This window comes from Pseudopipra pipra, chromosome 23 (genome assembly GCF_036250125.1).
Source record: "Pseudopipra pipra isolate bDixPip1 chromosome 23, bDixPip1.hap1, whole genome shotgun sequence".
In the NCBI taxonomy this organism is placed as follows: domain Eukaryota; kingdom Metazoa; phylum Chordata; class Aves; order Passeriformes; family Pipridae; genus Pseudopipra; species Pseudopipra pipra.
Window position 1 is genome coordinate 6,470,655 of NC_087571.1, and position 25,160 is coordinate 6,495,814.

Consider the following 25,160-nt stretch of genomic DNA (forward strand, 5'->3'; position numbering starts at 1 on the left):
AGGTTCAGCCTTGGGCAGGGAGCAGGGAAGAGCTGTGGCTGCCCCCGTGGAGTGTGGGTGCTGCCCACCAGCTTCCCTCTGCTCCAGCCTCCCCCCAGAGCTGGACATTTCCTCCTTGGCTGGCAAAGCCTGGTTTCTGTGCTCAGGTAGGCAAACTCCAGTGGGCAGGTATTTATTTGCTGGGGTGTTTGCACCAGGTCTAGTGGGAACCAAAGGTGTCAGGGAGCACAGGGAGGTGTTCAAACCCAGGAGGAGGGAGGCACCCCAGTGCCAGGGAGCATTTGAATGCCCCGGTGCTGCCTTTGTTCCAGCTGGTGTCTGTGGTTTGTGCTTCCCTCTACCAGGGGATGAGGCAGGCAAGGACCAGAGCAGATTTGATTGTGGGGGAGAAAAGAGGATTTTGGCACAGGGCAGAAGTGGTTGGGCAGGACTGTGAGCCACCTCAAACTGGATCCACTTACCTGAATATGAGTGAAAATCAGGTCAGGCACACACACACCTGGGTTGGAGCTGCTCATGTCTTTGGAGCTGATGTTTGTGAGAACAGCAGCACATCACCCCATGGTGAACCTCGGAGTGATTTACAAACTGTCCCAGGCTGCTCCCTTATTCCAGCCTCCAGCAATAGGATGAGATCATGATTCTCATGTTATGAAACCCGAAGCTCCTGCATCTCACTGATGGATGTGTGAGGGGGGTACAGCTCACCTGCTTCTGTTGGGGTGAATCGGGATTGATTCCAAAGAGGCCACGGTGTGTTTGTGTTAGAAAATACCCCTGGAGAAGGTGTGTTCCAAAGCAGATGGGTAGAGGACAGTGAGCAAGGCACAGAAAGCATAAATGCCATCCTGCAAAATGCCAGTGGGACACAGCATGTGTGTGGGGATGTGGCAGCGAGGCCCTGGCCAAGGACATCGCCCTGGTGCCACTGGGGCTGCTCTGGACTGGGCTCTGGGCAAGTACTAGGTGGGAAGTGCGTGGTTTGAACCAACTGGCTGGAGTCGGTGTTATAAGTTAGGAACCATATAACACCAGGAGCAGAGCAGTAAAGGATCCTAAACCTCCCTGACAGTTCTGGTGGTTAATGTCTGCCTGTAGCTTAATTACACCATCAATTCCATTAAATAGTGCAGTAACAACCTGGGATTTAATGAATATGTAGAAAAGAATAAATTGGACTCACAGTGTAACCGATATCCCTTTATGGAATCAGGGAAACCGGAACAGAGGTTCAGTTTCAGTTAAATGAAAATAGAGAAAGAAATAAATAAAAATTAAAGGCCTGAGCTGGAGTGGCGGCTCCAAACCTGAGGTGCTTTGGCATGGCCCTCCTGGCAGGCTGTGACACCCCATGCAGGGCACGGGCCTGAGCAGAGGCTCCCCAAAAAGGGGCATGAACCCAATGACTGTGGCAAAGCCAGTCTGGGGCCTGTGCCCCAGCTCCCTGTCACGGAGCTGCCTGTCCCAGCACTGCCAGGGCGGTCCTGATGCTCTGCACCCTCCTACAGGGTACAGGCACGTCCCTTCCTTCCCTTGTCTTTTTTAACTTCACGTTTCAGTGGAAGAAGTGTTTGCTTTTTTTTGCTTAAATAACCACACACTGTTTGCTCTCGAGGTGTTGAAGCACCCGGACAAATTTCCCCTGTGTTGACGAGGAGCAAACAGTCCGGCGGAACAGGCGATGTTTGCAGAGGGAATCCAGAGGTGTCTCGGTACGTTCGGAGCTGTGGCTTCGTGGAGAGGGAGCACTGGCACTGCTGGCTCTGTGTCACCATAAACCCAGTGCTCTTTCGTGGAGAGGGAGCACTGGCACTGCTGGCTCTGTGTCACCATAAACCCAGTGCTCTTTCGTGGAGAGGGAGCACTGGCACTGCTGGCTCTGTGTCACCATAACCCAGCGCAGAGCGCGGCTCGTTCCCGCCTGGCTCGGGGGCAGCAGGGCCGGGGGAGCTGGTGCTGTGCAGCACGTGGCACGTTTGTGTGATAGCAACTGCCCCCAGTGTGAACCATCCCAGCTGGATCAGGGAGGTCTGTGGGAGGGAATGAGCTATTCCTGCAGGGAGAATGCCGTGTGAGCTCAGCTGTTTGTCTTTCCAAGGCGACGCAGCCCAGACCCTGGTGAGCGCAGAGCATCCCCTCCTCTGGGGAGCATCTCCTGCTCCTGTGTCACTCAGGGCCAGGTGAGTTTGGAAAGAGGCTTTCAGCCCTGTCCCCCTGCTCCTGTGTTTCTCCCTGGCTGGAACAAGCCCAGGACTGCCATGTCCTCTTCCCTCTCACGGCAGTTGCTCCCGTTATCCAGGCAGTGATCTGCTGTTCAGCTCTGGGCAGAGGCAATGGCAGCACCTCCGAGGCTCCAGCTCAGCCTCTCTCGGCACTAACCACGCTCCAGATTATCCCAGTGCTCAGGGGGAGCTGGGCAGAGGCAGCCAGCTGTGCCCAGGAGCAGCTCTGCTTGCCTCCATGGAGCCCTGGGAACGTGCCAGCCTGGGATCCTCCTTCCACTGTGACCCAGGGGTCACAGCCACCCCCCAGCCCCTGGCCTGGCCACAAATGCTCCCAGGCTCCTTCTCAGCAGATGACACCGGATTTTTTCCCTTTAAACCCAGCTGAAATCAGTGTTTGCTGACAGCTCTGCCTCCCAGAGACAGCTCATGTGCAGAATGGACGTGCTGCTCCCTGGGCCTCTCCCAGGGCGAGGGGCCGGGGGGCAACCCGAGGGCTGTGGGCATTAGATGGGGCTGAGGCTTGGCAGCTCCTGCCTTTGCTGCTGCCTGTTCCCTGCCCACCCTGGGGTGTGAGGGGCAGGCAGGGGGGGTGGCGTGGGCAGCTGCCTCCCCCATCCCTGCATCCCGGGGATATAATATCCTGCTTTCCGCGCGTGCCTGTGCCGAGGCGGGGCTGTGGCGCGGCGGCAGTGACCGATGCGAGGGGCTGATTGCCTGTATGGCGATGCTGAAAGGGGTCGCGACTCCCTAAGTGCTCGTCAGGATGAAGGATGACAGCCCCAGACAGCGAGACACTTCCCTCCTCTCCCGCTGCTAATGAGTGCTCCGGCGGCCAGGGCTGCCGCTGCTTTTAGGTTATTTTCCCTGTGTTATTTCTCTCCCTATTTATTTGTTTAATTAATTTATTTGTTTTAGGTTTCTCCCTGCTTTCCCCTCCTCTCCATCCTTTCCCTGCCTTACCTCTGGCTTGTGCAGCTATTTGTGTTGGATCCCGAGCAGTTAGCACTCTGAGAATTTAATTAGGCATTTGGATGAAACCCCAAAGCTGAGCCTCTGCTGGAACTGAGTCCCCCCTGGCCCTCAGCCTCTGTCTCCTTTGCTGGGGGACACAGGAGCCCCTGGTGTTCTGGTGGCTTTGCCCTGATCCTGCAGGGACACGAGGAGGAACCAGAGGAGGAACTGGGATGGAGATGGAAGTGCATTTGTCAGACAGAGCCTCTCCCCAGCTGCTTTCCCCCCAGAACCACCCGCGGAATTGGCTGGAGGGTAGGGGACAGTGATTTTCCCTCTGACAGGCTGACAGGAGCTCACCAGCCATGGGGATGTCTGTCATCTCCAGCCACAGGAAGGACAGGGGGAAATGCTGGTGTCTGTCTTGGGTGCTGCAGAGGGGGATGCTCAGGTGCTGGTGTGGCAGTCAGAGAGCCAGGACGGCTCCAGGGTGGTGATCAAGGCTCAGCACAGGATCTTGCATTCCAGGAGCTTGACATCAGCAGGGAGCAGAAGGGAGGATGAGGGGGATTGGTACCCACTGGGCAGAGCTGGAGCCCTTCGGGCATCCTTGTCCCTTACCCTGAGAAGCTGCCCCAGAGCAGGGAGGCCCCATCAGCCCCCTCGTCTCTTATTAAAAAAGTGCACGAGGAAGTGCTGCCTTCCCTGGCATTAGCACATAAAGGCTTGGAAGTGTGAGCAGATACTAATAAATTACTCACCAGATTGACAGTTTGAGGCTTTTTTTTTTCCTACTGTAAAACAAGTGAGTAATGTGCCAGGCTCATTCTTGCCTCTTTCTTTTTTTTTTTTCCTTAAAGGATCAGTTAGACACAGGGACTCCAGTGTGAATAAACTGGGATTTATGTCCCCGTCAGTCGGATCCTTAAGCTTCCCAAGTGCTTAAAACATACACATTTTAACTTGAAAAATTACCAGGTTTGTCTAAAGGAAAATTTCAGCATAAAACAGGAAACTCATTTAAAGGGAGAAATTCTCCAATGAAGTGAACCCAGGCAGTCATAAAAAAGTTAAACCAGGCATAAAGGGAAATGTCAGATGTGTGGGAGAGCCAGATGTCTCTCTATTTTTTCTCCTTTTTTTTTTTTTTTATATTTTTATAACCTAGATCAGATTATAGGAGAATATATGAATGTATCATGCAGGGAGGGGGATGCGGGGAGAGGAGGAGGATTTTGCTCCCAGCCTGGAACTTGCTGTAATGTGGAGCACTCTACAAAGAAAAACATTTTTTTATTTCTAAATAAAGCACTTTAGAGTGACACATTTATTGCTGGCAAAGAATTACTCAAATAAGAGACATTGTCAGCTATTTATTTTAAAAGCTTTTTTTTTTTTTTTCCGGAGTTTGGGGAAAAAGAAAGATCAAAACCCCTTTCCATTCTTCACAATATTCCCTTAAAAGCTTTAAAATAGAGTGGGGTTTTTTATCACTCCTAAGTTGCCTTTTTGGTGTCTCCAGGGCTCTGCAGCACGAGGGACCCTGCAGGGAGGTGGAGCATGGCCGGGGATGCCTCGGGATGCAGCTGGAGAACATCCCAAGGGTCTCGCCAGGGGTTTGCCCGGGGCTTGCTCACGTGGGCTCTGCTCTTCCCCCAGCTGCCCACTCCAGGGCCACTGTGCAGCTTCCAAGGAGGGAGAGAAATGGGAGCCCTGAGGCTTTCCCAGCTGGGAATGCAGCAATGTGTAACCCACACGGGGAGCACGGCACTTCCCGCTGTGCCATTCCCTGGGAATCTGTGGGATGGGATGCACCGTCGCTCGTGGATCCATCCCCAGCCTGTGCTCATCGGTGCCAGGCTGCTCCGTTTGGGGAAGGCTGGGAGTGGATGGGCAAGGAGAGAAGGGGGAGGTGGCACTTTTCCAGGGAATACCATGGGTTGGGATGGCCCCCTTTGGGTCCGTGCTGATGTTTCGGAGCTCGGGTCTGGGATGAGAGGTTTTGGAACATGGAGAGACTTTGTGAGACGAGAGCCCGTCGTGTGGGCACAGCCTGGCTGCCCACCCAGGGTGGGCACTCGGGGAGCTGGGGCTGCCAGCACGGCCAGGAGTGGGAGCAAACACCCATCCTGAAACGTTGGGAATGCCGGGATGGCTCTGACAAGGTCGGGTGATGCAAAACACCTCATTACACTGCTCCGACACTGAGCCCTGTCTTTAACCAGGGCTTTTAGTGTCAGCTCCTGCAGCCCGAGCAGCAGAGCATTAGTGCACCCGTCAAGGCTGCCCACTTAACCTCTCCACCGGCGCAGTTTAAGCGCCTTTCTCAGCCTGTGACATGTTTCTCCTCTCTCTCTCTCTCTCTCGAGGAAAAAAAAAAAAAAGAGAAGGAAAATTGATCTTTCCATGTCAGGCTGCAGAGAGTCTTCCTGGCTGCACATGGGGGGGTTGTACAACATGGCAAATATGTTGGACTCCACAGAACAGGATCCCTGGAGCGTGGAGCCACGGGGGGTGTCAGGGCAGCCCCCTTTTGTGTGAGGGAACCCAGCAGGGCTCAGGTGTCACCAGAGGGATGGAGCCTGGAACAGGCAGAGATGCAGGAGGCCAAGGGGCAGACCTGAATCCTTGGCTTGCCCTCCCCTCCTTGTCTGACTCCAAGCACCCTTTAATTTGTCCATTCTGTTTTGGGTTTGTCATTTCATTAGCTTTTCATCTCAGCTACTTTCTGTCCCCCATAGATTATTCTATTCCTCTTGCTTTCCCCCTTTTCTGTTCCTTTTACTCTATAATTGGATCATTTGCAGTTTATAGGAAGGATGAGAAACAAAAGGTATTGACAACATGAGCATCCAAAATTATTTGTCAAGCTCAAAAAAAAGGAGATGAAAAGAAAATCTGGATCCTCTTTCTTTGCATTCTGATTTCTGAACCTGCAGAGCTCATTAGTTTCCCGTGATCAGGGCTTTTTCTGTGTCTGTGGAAACTAGAAACCTACTTTTAAGAAAAGCTGTAGTTGGTTGACTCCAGAGATGAGAAACAGTGAGGTAAAAGCCCATGGTAAGTGCTCAGTGTTAAAGTCAACTCTTCTCTTCTCTTCTCTCTTCTCTCATCCCATTATTGGGCACAGCTTTACATCCAGGTCCAACACTTTTCCCACTGGCCCCTGAAAAAGACAACCAAATATTCTGTGGAAGAAAACAAATGAAGTTTTTAGTGTGGATCCCTTCTACTCACAGCAAGTGGCTCCAGCAGCAACTGTCTGCCAGGGTGGCACGACACAAACCCCTTATTCCTGGCAAAATGGAAGCTCCCTTCAAACCCCCAGCTGCAATTCCTGACTTCCAGCCTCACTTGCTGTGCACGAATTATTGCCATTCCTGCCAGACTTGGGCTTCAGCAGCATCCTCTCCAGAGGGTGCCTGGCTGAGCCCAGGGGCCCCTTCCCGGCTCGGAGCTGCCGGGATGCCCGGAGGCAGGAGAGGGAGGCAGGACCCAGAGGCAGGGACTGGAGGCAGAGACCAAAGGCAGGGATTGGAGGGAGATGCCAACGGAGCGGCTGCGTTTGGGACGACCTGCCAGCTCCTGACCAAGGCTCAGACCAATTACTGCTGGCGTGAGCCCAAACCATCCATCTCGGCAAACTTCCCTCCAGGGGCTACCCCATTAGTAGCAAATAACTAATTATTGCTGTCAGCTTTAATAAAAAAACATTAGTTGAAAGATATTCCCCCCCCCTTCCCAACTTTCCATCTCTGTATAAATTACTGGAGACAAAACTAACTTCTAAATTGAGTAATTCCAGACATTTGTCAGACTCCAAGAAATGCTTTAATTAGCGCTGGTTAATAAAGTGTTTAGGTAATTAGGAGAACATTTGTCCTGCCTGTGCAGTTTTTTTTTTTCTTCTTGCTTATGACAACTCAAAAAAAATTTAATTGGAGCCCAGGCTTCAGGAATTACTGGGCTTTTTTTTTTTGTGTGTGTGTGCATGTGCTTTCTTTGTAATAAAGTGTCGGTGAGACCATTAATGATTCTAGTGGGAATTGCCTCTACTGATCAAGTTCTGGAATTTTTCCCTCCTCTTTCTGGCTGGTTTTCCTGACGTGGGGAGCAGGAGCGTGCTGGCTCTCAGGGGAGGGATCAGAGGCAGCCACAGCAGCTGATTCCCCGCGGGCGCCGGGCGGGATGTGCTGGGGGAGCAGCTCTGTCTGCAGCAAACGTGGCAGTGCCAGCGACGCGTCTTCCTGGCGCTGCTCCTGGGCCCAGGCGCAGGAGCTGAGCTTTGCTGCCAGCCCACAGACCTGTCACTCTGCCAGAAACCAGCTTTGAATCCCCTCGGCCCCGCACCCTGCACTGCCACTGACAGCTGCCGTGGTGGTGACGGGCCGTGGCACATCCTGACATCCCTTCCATGGCACACCCTGACATCCCTTCCATGGCACATCCTGACATCCCTTCCATAGCACACACTGACATCCCTTCCTTGGGACACCCTGATATCCCTTCCATGGGACACACATCCCTTCCTTGGCACACCCTAATGTCCCTTCCATTGCACACCCCGACATCCCTTCCTTGGCACACCCTGACATCCCTTCCTTGGCACACCCTGACATCCCTTCCATGGGACACACATCCCTTCCTTGGCACACCCTGACATCCCTTCCTTGGGACACCCTGGCATCCCTTCCATGGGACACACATCCCTTCCTTGGCACACCCTGACATCCCTCCCATGGTGTGAAGGAGTCGAGGGCAGCCCTGGCTGCTGAAGGAGCCCAGCTGTTTGCCATCAGCAGGATTTGCAGCAGGCTGGCAGGGATTGGGCCCTGACGAGGCTATAAAAGGTCTGGTGCTGAGGGCACCGGGGCTCTGAGTGCTGAGGGGAAGGTCTGAGTGCTGCAGGAGCAGCAAGGAAGGATTATTTTTAGCAGTGTTACCTAACAGGGCTGCAGAGAGGGAGCTGCTGGCAGACCTGCAGCAATTCTTCTGGATGAGACCACAGGGCAGCAAGGAAGCCCAGAGGTGAGCACAGCGTCGGGCACGGAGGTGAAGCTCTTCCCTGCTCACTGAGTCCAGGTTCCTCTTGAGGTTTCCACTTTGCACTTGTGTTGCAGGAGGCTCTTCTCTATTCTTGAAACAGCTTTTTGTACCTCTCTGTGCTCCACAGGCTCTGCCACAGCTGCTGTAACAGCCAGCTGAAACCAGCTCCACTCCTCAGGCTGTGCTCGGTGCAGAGCAAATGCACAGATGCTCGTGCTTGAGATGTTAAAAATTTAAGGACTAGTTAGTCTCAGAGATGTCCTCATGGAAAGGTCCTCACTTACTGAGTTTAAATAATTCCGTGTCGGTGTAGCTCACATCTTGCCAACAGTTTTTAGTGGGAGCTGCATCCCGCTGCTGGTCCTGGGGTGTTAGTTACTGCAGCTCATCCAGTAAGTGACTCTGCAATTAATTTGCTTGTCTGGGTTACAGAGGTGTGGGAACCATGAGAAACATGGTGTTTTCAGTCTGGTTTGGGCTAATTACACAGAGGGGTCCATTTGCACTGTGCAGCCCTAAATCCCCACCACTTCCCAGCCTCGCAGTCCTTAAAGCTCCTTCTGCACCAAATCCGGGTTGTCATGTCTGTGCCTTCCCCCTTGGAGGATCTCTGTGTTCCTGGTGGCTCATCCCCTCTGTGGAGAGAAGGGCTCTGAGTGGCTGCTTGGCTCCATGGTGCCTGATGGATGTCCCAGCTCCAAGCCTTGGGTTTGTGCACGAATCAGAGAACACAAAACCCTGCAGAGCCCTGGCAGGGAAGGGCAAGGCCCAACTTTCAGCCCCTGTATGAGCCGGGCAACACAAAGATCCCCTGGGAATTAAACCCAGCACTTTCCCATTCTTTAACCCATGGTGATATGTCACTGATCAGCACAATTGGTTCTAATAGCTCCCCAGGTAGATTTGGGAGAGCAACGAGTTGAACATAAAAAATCCCTTTATTATTGCCATTTTGCTTTTATATACCCATCAAGCTTTCATATTTAATCTCCTACATCACAGTAGCTGATCATTTTTAACATTTGACATTGATAAAGTGCCCGCTGCTATTATTCTGACATACTATAAAACATTACACCCATTTGCGATAGAAAAGGCAAAGAATCAATACTCAGCCCCATTTTCCAGTGCAGCAGTAAATCACGGGGAGCCTAACAAATTGTTTTAAATATAAGCACCTTCAGGACCAATAAAGAACCCAACCGATCCCTGTCCATTGTCATAGCTGTCAAATGTCTTTTCTGCTAAATGGGCACTGGGGTGTTGGCCCAGAACAGCCCAATCCACCCTCCTCGGTCCCAGGGGAGAGGGTGTTGCTGCAGGATGTGCTGTGAGTTCCTTTGGACAGCTGGTTGGATGGCAGGGGCTGCCTCCCAGCTCGCATCTGGCGAGGCTGCAGGTTAGTAAGCCCAGAAGCTAAGTGAGATTCAGGAGGTGAAGCGCCTCCCCCAGCGGTGCAAGGAAAATTGCTGCTCCCGGTTCGCCCCAGCCCGTTGCTGGGCTGCGAGGTCAATCCTTCCCGGAAGCGGCGCAGAAAATGTTCCCAGATTGCTTGGTTTTGTGTGCATTTTTTTTTTTGCTGGAGAGCAGTGACCTTGCTGTAAGTGAGGGCACCCGTGTTTTCCCCAGGTGCTGCTCCTGGGGATGGTGTCACCGCAGCACGTTTGTGTCCGTGGGCTGGGGATGCTCGGGGTGCAGCTGGGTGCCAGCACCACGAGCCAGGGCAGGGCTGAGTTCCCAGCAGGATAAGGCAGAGCCTGACACTTGTCACGTGGTTGTCCCTCTTGGCACATCTGTGGGGTTGTCAGTGCCAGGGTTTACCCGTGTGTGTCCCTGTGTAACCCCCCCCGTGCGTCTCCTCCCCGTGTGCCTCTGCGTCGTGGTGCTTAGTCATGGAAAGGTAAAAGGAAAGGGGAAAGCGTATAATTTTACGTCTGAGATGATGTAAACCTTGTGTGAGTGGTTTAAAAATGTCTTTGGCTCGTCTCCTGTCAAATAGCTCCCAAATAACACGGTTTACCTGGGTTGACTGATTTATGGGAACGGGGCTCCCAGACCCCAAGGATGACATTTTAAACACATCTTCCTTTCATTTGTAAGGGATTAAATGAACATGTTTTGACAAGATTGATCAGATGGAGGTTCAGACGGTTTCTCTTTGCGGCTTCAATCTATAGTTGGTAGAACTGAGAGAATATTATTGTGTCTCATTACAATAATGCAGGGCTGGCACCGTCAGAAGCAAATGTTCAGGGAGTTCCCTGTGCCGAGGCCACCCCGGCTCCTGCGCCTCCTGTGCCGTGTCCTGCAGTGGGAGGTTCATCTACTCCTTCAGTACATGTTTATTTAGCTCGTGCTCCTCAGTTCTGTGCTCCAAAAGGATTGCTGAGATGCACCGTGCCATTAACTGGGAGTATGAGGCAGATTCTAATTCCTGGTTCTCCACAGGAGAATATTCCCTCCTCAGCTATAATGCTCCTGTTCTCACAAGGAACTCCATCTCGAGGGGGAGGCTGTGTCTGCTGCACGGTTTTTTTTCAGTCCCTCATCCTGTGAAACATTCCACAGCTTTGGGCACTGAGGCTTGATGGCAGGGTTGGATTCGCCCCTGCAGGATGAGGTTTTTGGAGTTTATGCTCTTTGTTTCAATTTCATTAACCTTGTGACCGCTGTCATGGGCTGTCTGCCCTCCATAGCCTTAGGAAAATATAAAGGAAAAAAAAAAATCTTTAAATTCAGGCCAACATCTCTGAGCCCAGAAGCCTTGGAAGACCCGAGCTGGCTTGTTCTTGCTCCAGAAATGCTGGAGCCTTGCAGTTCCTTCTGCAGAGGGAGCAGTAAATCACTGTATGCTCCTTGTGGAGAATGGGAATTGCTGATCTGGCAGAGGGAAAGGCTGAGTGTGGAGTCACCGGAGGCTTGGCAGGGCTGGGCTGGTCCTGGTTCATCCCACAGGAGTTGTGTTTTCCTCCCTTGCTAAGTCACAGCCATTGTGATGACACCCTTAGGCACGCAGCCAAATGGGAATGGGAGATGATTTCTCCCCCTGTTCTCGGCTTGTAGACATGACTTATCTCCTTCCTGGCTCCTTCCAGGCTTAGAAAGCCTTTACCCTGGGATGGCAGGTGAAGGCAGCAGTTGTCTGGGTACTTGCTGGCAATTTGCATTGCTGCATTATGCATGGGCAGAAAACACAGGAATAAAACACAAGGAACAGGAAATCACTGTGGTGTTTTTAATCTGAAAGGTGAGATCGAAGCGCTGTTTGTAGGCTGCCTTTAATGGCCCTCGATTGGCAATTAGTGTTATATTATCACATATCTTTAATAGAATATTGATGCTGTTGGCAGAGATATAATCCCAGTGTCAAGAGTAATTCCCCTCTTTCCAGCACGTTGCACTTATTACACGTGGACCCAGTGGAGCCGGTCGGAGGCTCGGCCGGTGCGTCTCCAATCAATTAGGATCAGCACTTCCACCAGTGACTGAGGGCATGTCAGAGATGCATATTAATGACTTGCTTTGGGAGGGAGGAGCCAGCCTGCTCTGACTCCTGCTGGCTGCTGGGTTGGGTTCAAGGAGAGCCTCGGGAATACCAGGCACATCCCGGTGGGCACAGAGTACGTGCCTTCCTTGGAGCCAGGGCACAGCCAGGCAGAGCTGCTGCTCCATTTATCAAAACACCTTCAGTTGCCACTGGAAAGCAGGTGAAACAATAATAAATACCAAGCAATGGAAGTTAATCTCTATCCACAGATAATAAATGGGAAGTTAAACAAAAAATCAATGCGGATCTGTTAATTCCAGCCAGCTCCTAGGGCTGCTCTGGAGCAGAGTGCAGCCCTGGTGGGAGGCTGTAGCCGGCCCTTCCATGGGCATGGACTCACGTGGCATGGGGCGTTATTCCCACGGCGCTGGGAAGCTGTGCCTTCACAAGAGCCTTTTCCTCTGCTGCAGCCCCAGAGGTCCTTTCGGATGTGATCATCAGGAGCTCGAAACATTTACCCGAGTTCATTTTACTGCGGGTACCCCAGGACTGCAGAGGGATTGTTTGTGCCTCGGGTCCCATCCCTTCCGAATGTGCACGGCCGTGGATCAAAGACAACACAGTTCTCCAGCAACCGCCTCCCAAACGGCAGCAAAGGGAAACTGGGATCGATACTTCTCCTGCTGTCTCCTCCCACTAAGGACCGTGGTGTTCCCAGCTCTCCAAACGTGCTGCTCTCCCTCCTCCTCCTCCTCGGCTGTGGGAGCCAGGCATGCTGGATCCCTCCTTTCCCCTTGCTCTGTCAAGGCTTTCCCAGCCATATTCCAAGGGCAGGTGCAGCCAGGGGCAGCAAGTTGCAGACAGCATCCTTCAACCTTCCTGTCGTCACCGGTGCCACGGCTCTGGCGTTCTGGGAACGGGTTTCCACAGGGGAACCTTTAACTCCCCCTTCTCCCCAAAGCCGCAGGCACAGTAAGATCCCTGGTGGGATTCCAGCCTTCTCTCCTCCCCCTGGCTGAGGTGGCTCTCTCACTCTGATGGATGTGCTTGCAGGAGGTGTCTCATCCCAGCGGAGCGATGGTGTGCGTGTTCCTGGTACATCGTAATGTCAAATATCAATCATGCACAATAAACACGAGCTGATAGCAAAGGACACTTCAGAAGAATGGGGGAGAGGAATTTCAGGACTAATCCAGACCTTGTGAGAGGCCAGGTGCCCCCAGAGCAGGACACTGCTGCAGAGGTGACCCCAGCAGTGCTTCCTGGAGCAACTGGGTTTCTGTGCAAGCTCAGCACTTCTGGTTTTCGCTGGGACGAAAGAATTTGATTACTGCAGAAACCAGTGTACCGAGACAGCTGTAAACAACATCCCACACTGGAGGCTGATGCATGGATCTCCAAACCCTGTGAACTTCTGGATTGGTAAAATGGCTTCTGAGGAGCCTCTCAGTGAGGACTTCTCTTTCCACAGGACCCAGAAGTTCTCCTCCCACTCTTGGACAGAATGTCCCTTGTCCCCTCACCTCCCTCCACCAAGGGGAGCTGCAAACCCATCTCGGAAGGGAATATGGTTCAAACTTTGGGCTTAGGCTTGGGCTCCTGGTGTGGGACAGCACCATTCCTCGGAGGACATCCCTGCAGCTGTGGCTGTGTTGCCTCTGGAGTGGGCTGTGCCTCCAGCCTGACCCTCCCTTTGGACCCAGCAGTGCTCACTCCTTCACCCACCAGCTCTGATCTGAAGAGAACCCATGGATGCTCCTCCATCACCTTGTCTCTGGTGCTTCCTGCAAGACTCAGAGATGTATCACCCCAAATCCATGGATATGAAAGGGAAAACAGATCCTAACTGCCAGCTCTGGAATTCAGCAGCCTGGGGGTGCTTGTGCTGCTGCCCAGCATGTGGGGCACAAGTCACGGCACGTGGGCTCTCCACTGCTGGAGAGACGTGGTGCAGCACAGCATCCCATTCCCACCTGCATCCCATTCCTACCTGCTTCCATCGGGATTTAGAGCTCCTGGAAAACTTGATTCATAGTCCTTAAACAAACGGTGGAGCTGGGCTGTGGTGGGTGGGAACCATTACCAGGCAATTTCAGCTTCGAAGCGCTCCCGGTGCGTTCGGAGCCGGGGTGTGTTTAACTCGGGGCAGAACCCCACGAGCTGAAGTCTCTCCTTCGCAGGCACAAGCGTGTCCATGGCCAGGGCTCCCGGATGGTGACGGAGTAGCACATTAGCATAAATTTTCTCTGGAGCTGAACTGTCACAGGCCAGCCTTGAAAGCTGTTTGGAGTATTTACAGCTTTTATGAGGCCCCCCGGGAGAGAATAATCTTAAAGTACTGCAGACACTGCTTGGAGGAACCATGAAAACCATTCAGTTCAGGAACAATATTGCCTGCATCTCTCTATTTTTTTGTAAACCCCCATTCCCATCACCAGTTCTGTCCCCACCTGGGTCTCCTCTGCCCTCGTGATGGGTCACAGCAAAGTGATGCCAATGGCACAAGCAGCAAATTAAGGGATTGGGCAGGGAAAAGGCAGCAGTGGGTGAAAGGCTTCAGGAAAGAAAGTGATGTCTTCATGTGAATCTCTATTTGGAAACAAGAAACAGAAGGAGAGACATGCAAGAGGACAAAGCAGCTGAAATGTTTCGAAGCAGCTTTGTTTTCCTGCTTTTCCTGCTTTTCCAGGAGACACTGGTGGGTTTCTGAGTCTCTCCAAACCCACGTGTCGGGTCCTGTTACCCCATCCTCACAATTCTGTAACCATGTCAACCAGAAGGGAAGACAAGGAAAGCCAGCAGAAAAAAAAAAAGAAAAAGAAAGAAAAGGAAGACTCAGCCTGAAACCCACTATCTTTTGGATTATGCAAAGCACATGAGTACCTGATCCAGCTCCCAAAATTACAGGGTTGCACAGCGTTCTGTTTACAGTGGGATGTCACAGGCTGTAATGAGCTGCTGTGTCATTACAGGAACAGATGCCAAACAGATCTCGGCGTGTTTATGGAAAGGCTCTCCCTGTAGTGCTGTGGAGGGGTTTCAAGCTCCTTGGCAAGTTCAGAGGATGGGGATGATGTTTGCCCGGGGGGTGTGCTCCTGCAAACACAACTGAGGCCGTGGAGCTGCTCCCCTGGCACACCCAGACGGGCTCCAGCCCAAAGATCCGTCCCATCCAGGAGCTGCCTGCTCTGGCCATTCATTACAGCTGCACTGCCCCCATCATCACTGCACTGTCACCTCCCTGTTACTTAGGACAGCTTGGGAACAGCAGCAATCCCAGCCCCCGTGTCGAGTGTGCATCCCTTGGGAATGCAGCACAGAGCAGGACCCACTGGTGGCTCAGAGGGCTCACACCCAGCAAGCGATGGGAAGCTTAGGAAAACAGGGACGTTGTTCCCTGCATGAAATAACCTGAGAGGAACAACAAGCGGGGCCCCTCTTCGCAGGCATTTGCCAAAAAAATCAGCGTGTGCATGAATAGAAAGAGAAATAAAAGGTTTCTTGGAGCTCGTCTTCGGGGCACAGCAGCGTGAGCCCATGTTTTATTCAGCAAGGAGCAGCTGCACTACCTGGAGCAGAAATTCTGCTTGTTGAGGCCTAATCTAGGTAGATCACTGAAGCTTTGGAGAGTCTAAACAGCCAGAGAGCAGCAGATCTCGTCTTTATTGCAAGATGCTTCTGCAGAGGGGGGTCGACCTTCTGCCTTCGTCTCGCCCGGCATGACCCGGTGCCTTGGCAGCTCCTGCTCTCCAGTGGGGATTTCCACAATGCTGGGGCTCCCGTGGGGCAGCCTGTGGCTGTGGCCTCCAGCCTGAGACCCCAAAATACCTCACTGGTACCCAGCTGCTTGTGCAATCCCCCTTCTCATCTGCTCTCCCTCTCCGGCCCCCCAGCCTGCGGGATCAGGGCAGGACCCCCTGGATGTGGTGCTGACTCCAGCATCCAGCTCAGCTGGGAACACCAGTCCAGGTCTGACAGCTCTGAGGCTGCTACTCCATGAAATCGTGGGCAAACACTGGGAGCATTCCAGTGTGCAGCCTGCCTCTGCTGCTCGGGTCAGATGGATGAGGTCATGACATCCTTTTATTCTCCTTTCTTCTGCGTGCTGGGGTTCAGAAGATAAAGTTAGTAAAATTCCTCCTGTTCAGGGCAAAGGGCAAAACTTGCAAAGGCAAAAGCCTGGCAAATAAAATCCCTCACGTGCTGGGAACATGAGACACTGAGAAATATTCCAGGGCTTGAGCTGGAGGCAGCAGGCAAGACCCCAGTGCTGAGGCTGCCCATGTGCTGTGCTTACCCCTGGCAGTAATTCAGGGTCCATGGTGCCTTTTGTTTGTCTGAATTCCCCCTCCAGCCTTTGGGATCATGTTCACAGAGGGATTCCCCTTCTTCCCCACCCAGTTGTGACCCCACAAGCCTCTTCCTGTATCACCTCCCTCTGTACAGCAGCAGAGCTGTATCTTCAGTATTTATATTAAACCTGCACTGAGCCTGGAGCTTCTCTTAGCAATCTCAACATGACTTTTTCTATTTTTGAGCTGTGTTTTTGTCACCTGAGGACCAGGATATGCCACTCCTGAGCCACACATGGCCCCTGTAGCTCACTGTCCTCCTACATGTGGTGTAGCCCCGTGTTGGGCAGAGCTGTGGTCATGTTGGTGAGGATGGGGCACGGAGCCCACTCATCCCAGCTGGAATGCCATGTCCAGCACGGAGGGACTGGCCAGTGCTGGGGGCAGATGGCTCCAGAGTGAGAAAGGATTTAGGGGAGATGGTTTAAAGGCTGGGATGATTAATGTGTCTGACTTGTCTGGAGTGCTGGAAAGGATAAATCAAGATGGAATGGGGAGGCAGGGTGTAAATTCAGGAGGTGTCTGTGTGGGGCTGGTGTGGAGGAAGGCAAGGCTCAGCCTGGGTGGCCACTGATGCCTTCACACCCACTGGCTGAGGCTGCTGGTGAGGATGAGGAGGGTACACAGGTACCTGGGTATGTGTGGAAGTTCCTGTCTCCAAGGGCACATGGCACTGTGCAGCCCAGTCCTCGGCATTCCGATGTGGGCACGGGAGGTTAAATAATCAGCATGAGAAGGATCCAGGAGGTGTCCTGGAGTCCCTTTCAGATAACCAGAAATAATCTGTGAAGATGACAGAAGCAGAGGTCTGTGTGTGTGGAAAAGGAGAGAAGCAGGGGGGGAAGGGGAGATTTTATTACTGAAATTTGCCAGAGAGGCTCTTTAATAACGTCATTCATCTTTCTGTCAAATACATCACATTAGTGTAGGGAAAAGGGACTTTGAGAAGATGAATTAAGACTTAAATACATTAAAATGACTTAAGGAATATTTAAATACAATACAATTTATTTTTGTGTAGGCTTGTTTCATGTCAAGTCTCTGCTGTCTGAGGCTGGTACAAGGCGTGTGCGCAGCTGTGCATCAGCAATGCCACTTCCCATAGAAACGGGACTCAAATCAGGCTTTTCTCTGGACCAGAGATAAGGTGGATGCAATTAGCTGGCACAGAACAGCCCCTGGCATTGCACACAACAGCCAAATTCCCTGCAAAGCTCCTCTGGCCCTCAGCAGCACAGGGGTGCTCCGGGAGGGAAGTGCTGTGCCTCGGTGCCGGCTGCTTTCACATTCCAGCCCACCAGTGACCTTCACCTGAGCTCTTCCACCTGCTGCTGCATCCGAAGGCAGAGCATGAGCAGGGGCGGATTTACCTCGCTGTGTGAGACACCACCCTCCTCCTCTGTGCTCTGCAAAGGGAGACATCTCAGTTCAGCTGCTCTGTGATCCCGCCGGGCACCGGGCACAGCCCCGGGGGGTGGTGGCTGGGTGACCTGAGCAGGTGAACCGTGCTGAGGAAACGGAGCCCCCTCCTCCTCAAATACCCCTTCTGCCCTGGCTCTCAGGGAATAAATCTGAGAAAAGAGACAAGGAAGGGAAAAAATAGAAAGAAAACAGACAATTGCCTGGAGCTGCTTCTTGTTCTGCAACACTGGGGCTAAAAATAGCTTGTCAGAGCCTTTCTGCCCGTGGGCACTGTACCGGGAGCAGCCGCCTGCTCCCCCATCTCACAGAAGGCAGAGCAGTCCCTGCTTCCAGATATTCATGTCTGTCTTGTGACAAGGGCTTTGGTTGACTTTTAGTCTGTTTTTGCTTCTGAACCCTGAGTGCTTCATCAGAGAGAAGCCACAGGAAAGCACTGAGAGCAATTCAGCTTTTCGGGAATGAGGAGTGGGCGGGCTGCTGAGGCACAGCCCCTGGTGAGTGCAGGATGCTCCACAAATATTGAACTTTCCCTGACATAGAGAATTCCTTGAGAATGTTCTGTTATCTCCCTGTGCCCATAGAACACATTGGAATTGCTTTCCAAAGTCTTTCAAGTTTCTCTGTGTAGAAGGCACATGGCTGCTCTGTGGTGGAGGAAATTAAAAACCCTCAGAACAACCTGTTCATCTGCCTGGGGAGAGATGGATTCATCTGGAAACATCCAGGCTTGCAGCTTCATCCCACTCTCCCCACAGGCAGAGCATGGGAGCACTGGAGGGTGGAGAGTGCAGGAGGTCTGTGTGTCCTCACCTGGCACATGCAGGGCTGGCATCCTCCGAGGTCAGGAATTTCAGCATAGCTGGATTTAAAGAGGAACTGCCCAATTTTCTGATCAATGATAACATTTGTAAGGGTGTGTGGGAGCCAGAGGGCTCCTCAACTCAGGTCCTGAGTGAATTCTAGCAGAGGTCAGGAAGGGTTTCCCCCAGCATGTGGCTGCCCAGGTGCCTCTGTGAGCAGTCACAGTGTCACCTCCCTCTGAGGCCGGTGACCCTGGGGGTGAGGGCTCAGCCTGGGCACGGTGCTCAGACTGCCTGGCTGTGGTTACAGGGTGCAGCACCCCGTGCTCCAACTCAATCCTCCCAGAAAAGCTTTTCCTCAGCTGGGCTCCCCATCCCTGCTGCTCGGCCAATATCCCCAAGCTGAGTGGAGGGCAGGGAGGTTTCAGTGCTGCAGCAGCACTCTGGGGCTGAGTGACCTCCTTGCTGTCAGAAAACGTGTCCTTTGAGAGAGTCCTCTGGCTGCCACTGTCCCCTGCCGTGGCTTAAACGGCACAAGAGGCTTTTGCCGTACAGATCACGGCATTAGGACAAGCTGCTTTCCAAAGATCACAATTCTCCAGCTATTAAACCACAGGTGTGGCAGCTCTGGCTTTGTCTCCTTTCCTGGGGCCCTTGTTACTGGGCACACTCATTACTGTGCTGTGCAGAAATCCCTCGGACTTATTCCAGCACACAGTTCCTGACAAAACACGGAGCGACCTTGGTGCTGAGCTGCATTTTCATGGAGCAGCACCCCGGGGCAGGGGAGAGCTGGTGCTGCCAACATCACCCCTCTGCCCCATCAGTGTGCCCCGCTCTGCCTTGTCTCTAGGCACGGCTTCCTGCCTGGAATGCCCATGGATGTCACACAGCTGTGATAAATCACCGGGGTACAATTGGTGTGAGTTGTCAGCAGTGTTCTGATGCATGCCCAGCTCTGTGTGCCCAGTCAAGCTGCATTTTGGGCTCCCCTGATCTCCCACTCGTGTCTCATGGAATGAACAAGGAGGATCTGGGCACACAGACACCACAAATGAGCAGGGAGAGAGGGAGAGCTCAGGCTTGGCTGTCACCCCAAACCAGGAGGGGCTCTCCCCCCTGGCTGTGTGGCAGGGGGGACAAGTGACAAAGCCCACCTGTGCCACACCAGTGAGAGGTGCCCTGCTGGGAGCGGGTTTGAGGCCCCCTGTTTCCAGACACAATCCAACATCTGGGGGAAAGCTCGTGGATTAGGGAATACCTGAAAACAAACCATTTGGGGGAACAGGAACAGTGCTTTCCAGGGCACATCAGGTCCAGGGGGCTCCTCTCTCCTTGTCACCTGCCATGGCCACCAGCCCTGGGCAAGCCCTGGCCGTGCAGTCACTCTTTTCCAGGCAGCCAGTGGTTGGTGCAGTGGTGCCTCCCCAATGCCTCTGTCACTGCCTTTACTCGCTGCCTTCCTCTCTGACCTCTTCCTCTCCCTCCAGTCTGAGCCTCTCTGTCTCTTTTCTCCGTCAGAAACCCATTACTGCCTGCGATGCATTTTCATTCAACCTCAGATACATTTTCCCCCTTGCCTCTATTTTATGTCCTTTGCAAGTTTTCATGGGCTTTAGAATATTTTGCTTCCTTTTCCTATGACGTGTTTTATGCAGTTTTAATTATCATTGTTTATTATTATCACGCCTTAATTGCCTGCTTGGGTCCCTCAGCCATCAAGTGAGCAATTTATAAGTAACCTTATTTTTATTATTGCTATTATTTATCTGGCTTTCTCACATTCTGCACATCTCCCCTCTGCCCCTTTCCTCTCTTCTAGGCCTGTGTGTTCAGTTCCTTCATCTCTTCCCATAAGTCAGACCTGCCAAACCCTCTTGGATTTGTCTCTACTCGACTTTAATGCTCTTTTTTCTGCTTTTAGCGAGACTCTTCGAAGGGTAGCAGTGCCAGAGGAGCAATAACCAGGTGTAGCCCTGCAGCGACAAAGTGACCAACCTCAGGCACCACCTTGAACTGAGCCTGTGCTGCGCTTGGGAAGCCGGGGGGAGCAACGTTCCTCGCTGTGCCACGAGCTGAGGGGGGTGAGCATCGCTCTGGCCATCGTTCCAGGTGAGAGCTGGGGGCTTTCCCTGGGTACCACCCATCCCTCGGGCTGTGCTGGGGGGATGATCGAGGGATGAGCAGAGGTGTGTCACAGGTGATAAGGAATCACTCCCTGCCCCACAGCCAGAGCTCTCAAGGTGCTGCAGAGACTGTGCAAGGGGTGGGTCTCCCTCGGGTTGTGCAGCAACACACTGGGGGTGCAGGAAGGGATGCAGGGCTGGGGAGGCAAGAGGGAGGGGATCATGGGATCATAGAATATGCTGAGTTGGAAGGGATGAGCCTCCTCGTAGGGGGTCATCTCTGGCTCCTTCCAAAAGGTCACAGCTTTGCTGGTGCAGGAACACCACCTGGATTTTGCTCTGTCTCTCTGTGGATGACCTGTGCTCGGCTCTCCCAGAGCCCGGGTACCTGGCTTTGCCTTGTGCTGGTGTCTTGGCCTCAGAGGGCAGCTGTCAGCCCGTGGGCTGGGCAGGGGGGGCTGTGGCTGTGCGAGGGTGTTCCTGTTCCTGGGAGCCACAGGCCCAGTGCCCGGGTGGCCGAGCTCCTTCCTCCTGTAGCTCCTCAGTAGCTCTGCTAATGAGCTCGCTGGCACCAACAACTGCATGCGCAGCAGTTTTGAAGGCAGAGCCTGCTAGAAGTGAATTTTTAGCTCATATAGAGCAGGGCTGTTGGCTGGAGCCTGGAGCTGGGGCTGATATCCCTGCACAGGGTCAGCCGTGCAAGGTCTGGGACACGCGTGGGAGGAAACGATAAAGTTTTGTTCCCCGATGCCCAGAGAAAGGAAATGGAGGGAAAATGCACATTATTGTTTGCTGGATGCCGTCTGCCAGGCTCTGCTTTTGCCCCCTCTGTCAGGGGAGTCACCTGTGACCAGCACTGGTGGTCTTGAGCCGCTGGGCCAGAGGCTCCATCCCCCCAAAGCCCAGGTCTCATGTTTGGCAGCTCTAATGAGGGGAAGCGAATCCAGGCTGGCAAACAAGTCTACGTCACACCTCTCTCTGCAAAGAGGTTTTTAAAGCTGGCTTAAATGGATTTTGGGAAAATGTCTTTGGGATTGCAGCTACAAATGGCTTTTTGATCAAAACAAAATCGTTCATTTTGAAAACTGAAACTGTTTCATTAAACATGTTTGGGCTTTGTTTGTTTATGTCAGAAGCGACGGGTTTGCCGGGGTCTGAAAATTGGAAAGTTTAAAGTGCTCTTCTATCCTGGACTTTGAATGTGAAAGCTTTTCAAAGGTGCTATGGAAGAAAAAGAACAATTAAAAATTTATTTCCTGGGGGAAAAAAAGGAATGATTAAAACGATCGGAATAAAGATCACATCTCTATTTTCAGGCAAACTTCTCTCGGCTTTAAAGGCAGGAGGTGGCATCTGGGCTGAATAGAATTGCACAGGGGCCTTTGTGTCATTTGAAGCGGGAGAGGGGAGCGCCCGGGGCTGCAGAAAGGCTTTGCTGACACCTGACATTTGAGGCATTCCGCCCTTTTCTGAAGGCAAACGCCTCAGAAGTGTTTTCAGGAGCAGTGGCGATAATCAGGCTGAACTCCCAGCCCCCCCCAGAATCCACGGGCTCTCCTGCAGCCCCTGGGTGGGATCAGTGTCTCTGTGCTCTGCCAGGGCTGGGTGGGCAGTGCCAGCCAGGGAAGGGCAGGTGGGGGAAAGGGAGCATGGCAGTGCCTGGAGCTCCCCGTCCTCAGCCCTTCAACCTGGAGCCTCCTAAACCTGTGGGCCCCTTTCTGCTCCTTGGTGAGTCCTCTGGTTTTCATCCCATTTCCAAGGGACGATAATCTGTGGAACAGAAGGTCGCTCTCAGCTCTAATTTAGTCGAGAGGGATGGAGAGGGGATGTATGGCAGCTCTGAGCTTTGCTGTTATCCCAGCCAGGCTGGAGCCCAGGGTGGTGTGGCTGGCACCTCCGTGCAGAGCCCGCAGCGTGTCCCTGGCCCCGGCGTGGGGAGCACCGTGCACAGAGGATGCACAGAGGATGCACAGAGGATGCACAGAGGGTGCACAGAGGATGCACAGAGGATGCACAGAGGGTGCACAGAGGGTGCACAGAGGGTGCACAGAGGGTGCACAGAGGATGCACAGAGGATGCACAGAGGGTGCACAGAGGATGCACAGAGGGTGCACAGAGGGTGCACAGAGGGTGCACAGAGGGTGCACAGAGGGTGCACAGAGGATGCACAGAGGATGCACAGAGGGTGCACAGAGGGTGCACAGAGGATGCACAGAGGATGCACAGAGGATGCACAGAGGATGCACAGAGGACCAGCAGTGGGATCACAGGACCAGGCTCTGTGCCTCGGCCGGAGCTGGACGGATCCTGCGAACAAAGAAACCCGCCTTGGAAAGCAGGCAGAGCCGCCCAGCCCTGTGCAAAGCAGAAGCAGCTGGCTCGACTAATTAAATGTTAAAAATTCCAGCAAGATGAGCGTACCAGAAAACAAACAGGCACAGGAGCCAGGACGGAGCGAGTTGGAAAGGATCCGTGCGGTTCCCCGTCTCTCCCATATGTGTCTGGATCGATGCTGGCACCTGTGCAGCCATGTGTTCACCCGCCCGTGCTTCCCTCCGCACTCCCTGCGCCCCCACACCCACCCGTGTGCAGCAGGAGCTGCAGAGTTGGGCACCCCCACGTCGCCCCAGCGCTCCTGTGGCCACGGCCACGTCTGTCCGTGGGCTCAGACCCGGGGGGCACACGGTGCCCGTCCCTGTGCCGTGCCAAGTCCCTGCTGCAGGCTCTGCCTTGCCTGCCATGGCGGGAGGTGTCTCCATCTGTCTTCTATTTGATGGTTTGGGGGAGGAGGGTAAATATTTGTTAGCAGTGGTTTTGCAAATCGCCACTTTGCGGAGAGGAAATAAGAGCCATCCATTTGTGCTTGTGCTATTAAAGATTTTCTATAAAGTGCCTACATTTCCAGTGCAGCTGAATGGATTTCACTGCAGAAAACTGCCAGGACAGAGAGGCACAGTGGAGGAAAATATCATATACAATGATTCACAAACACATAAAAATACCCTTCCCAGCTTGGCTATTCTTCCACTGCACAACAAACACCTTGTGAGTCATTCTTGAATGTATGGACGCACTGGAAAATGAAAGTTGGATTTGAACATTATTCATTAAGACCTGGGATTAGTTCACTTCTCCATTTAGCTCCTCAAAGCCAGCATGCCAAGTCAAGCTAAAATGCATTTTAAGGCTGTCTCAGTCACCAGGTACCTCTAACAACCACAGTGCTTTTCTACGTCAATATTTCTGTATTCAGCTTAAAAAAAACCCCACCTTAATTCCTTGCTCCTTCCATTGAATTAATCAGATATCTGAAGGTAGGTGGAGGCAAAAAATCAACATTTTTCTTGGCAGGCACATTTAAGTCGAAGGGTTGTAGCTCTTGCTGCAGACGACAAGATTGCAATGTTTAGGAGATAAAGAAAGGGGATGGAGGGCACCCACGGAGTGACAGCCGCGTGCACGCCCCGCCGGCGGCGGTGGCAAACAGCCAGGGACGGGGACAGAGCCCGGGGATGATTTACAGCCGCACGTCGGGGCCGCGTTCTCTCTACAAACACGTTAACTCCCACCTCGGAGGAACTGTTAATGAAAACTTGCGTCAGCTCTTCCGACGCCTGTCAGGCGCGGGGATGGTGCTGGATGCGCGGCCGGGGTTGGGAGCAGCAGCGGGGCCCTTCGCTGCCCGGGACAGTGACAGATGTGTCCCCATCGCTGGGACCCCCGAGTCCGATGCCATTCACGGGAGCATGAGCCCAGCAGGGGGGAGTAGAGCAGAGGGACTGGCCAAAGGGCCACGAGATGCTGCAGAAACAACCCGAAGCAGATGTGATGTACCTCACAGCTCCCACATCCCAATTTCGGGCCAGCTTGGAACCGGCACGGCGGATGCGCGTGAGGCGGCAGCAGCAGCAGCATCTCCTTCCCCTGCCAATGGGGAAAAACAGCACAGCTGTGCTTACTGCTGCTCCCAGGGATATTTAGTCTCGTTTAATGACAGTATGGGGCAGTTTGGTACAAACATATGGACGATGCAGCCACGTTTCCACAATTACTCAGCTAACGGGTTGTTGTACCTTCCCTTCGGATGCCTGATCCCGTGTTGGGGACTGGGAACAGCTGTCCTTGGCACATGGGTACAGTCCCTGCTAACACCCTGCCTGCTGGAGCTGCCCTCTGAGGTCAGGTTCCTCCCAGGCCATCAGCAGGAGAAATGCCACCTGATGGAGGGCAAGCCCCTGGCCAGCACTGCCGTGCTCAGGGTGCTGTGCCCGCTGCCAGCCGGCTGAGCCAGCCCCAGGCCGAGGCTGCAGCTCCCCTGCATAATTTCAGAGCACCAATACCTTGGTGAGCAGCGCAAGCTGCTTGTGGGCAAAGAATCAGAATTCATAGAATAAATTATACGCGCTAAATTATTTGCCCGGCTTTGTTGATTATCTGCAGTTAAAAAGTTGGAGGGAGCTGGGCTGCTCCACACGTAAACACCAGGCAGATCCTCGCAGGCAGGAGGTGCTTGGCTTTGGCTGAGGGAGGAGAACTGCCAGCCCCAGTGAGGGGAGGGCTGCCTGTGGACCCGCTCCCCTCTGGCATTCCCTGAGGTTGGGATGGGTGGCACCCCTGGCACGTAGGCAAAGGAGGAGCTGCTGCAAACACCTTGCTGGGGTTTACTACAGCATTACTCAGCGAGCTGCAGTTTGGTGGGGATGCTCCCACGCATAAGAGAGATTTACTCCTTACTAGCTGAATGAAACGAG

The 25,160-nt window shown here is 53.2% G+C and overlaps 1 long non-coding RNA gene across 4 annotated transcripts in view; it reads left to right on the forward strand.

The window, feature by feature from the left end:
- The window catches only part of LOC135401843 (uncharacterized), a 113,267-nt gene that overhangs the window by 81,562 nt on the left and 6,545 nt on the right, over positions 1-25,160 (forward strand). For 3 of the 4 annotated variants that reach the window (XR_010424935.1, XR_010424938.1, XR_010424936.1), the window contains exon 4: positions 20,208-20,395. This is a non-coding gene — a long non-coding RNA (uncharacterized LOC135401843). Of the gene's footprint in view, positions 1-1,615; positions 1,713-20,207; positions 20,396-25,160 lie in introns of all 4 variants that reach the window. The other variant, XR_010424937.1, reaches the window with a different exon arrangement.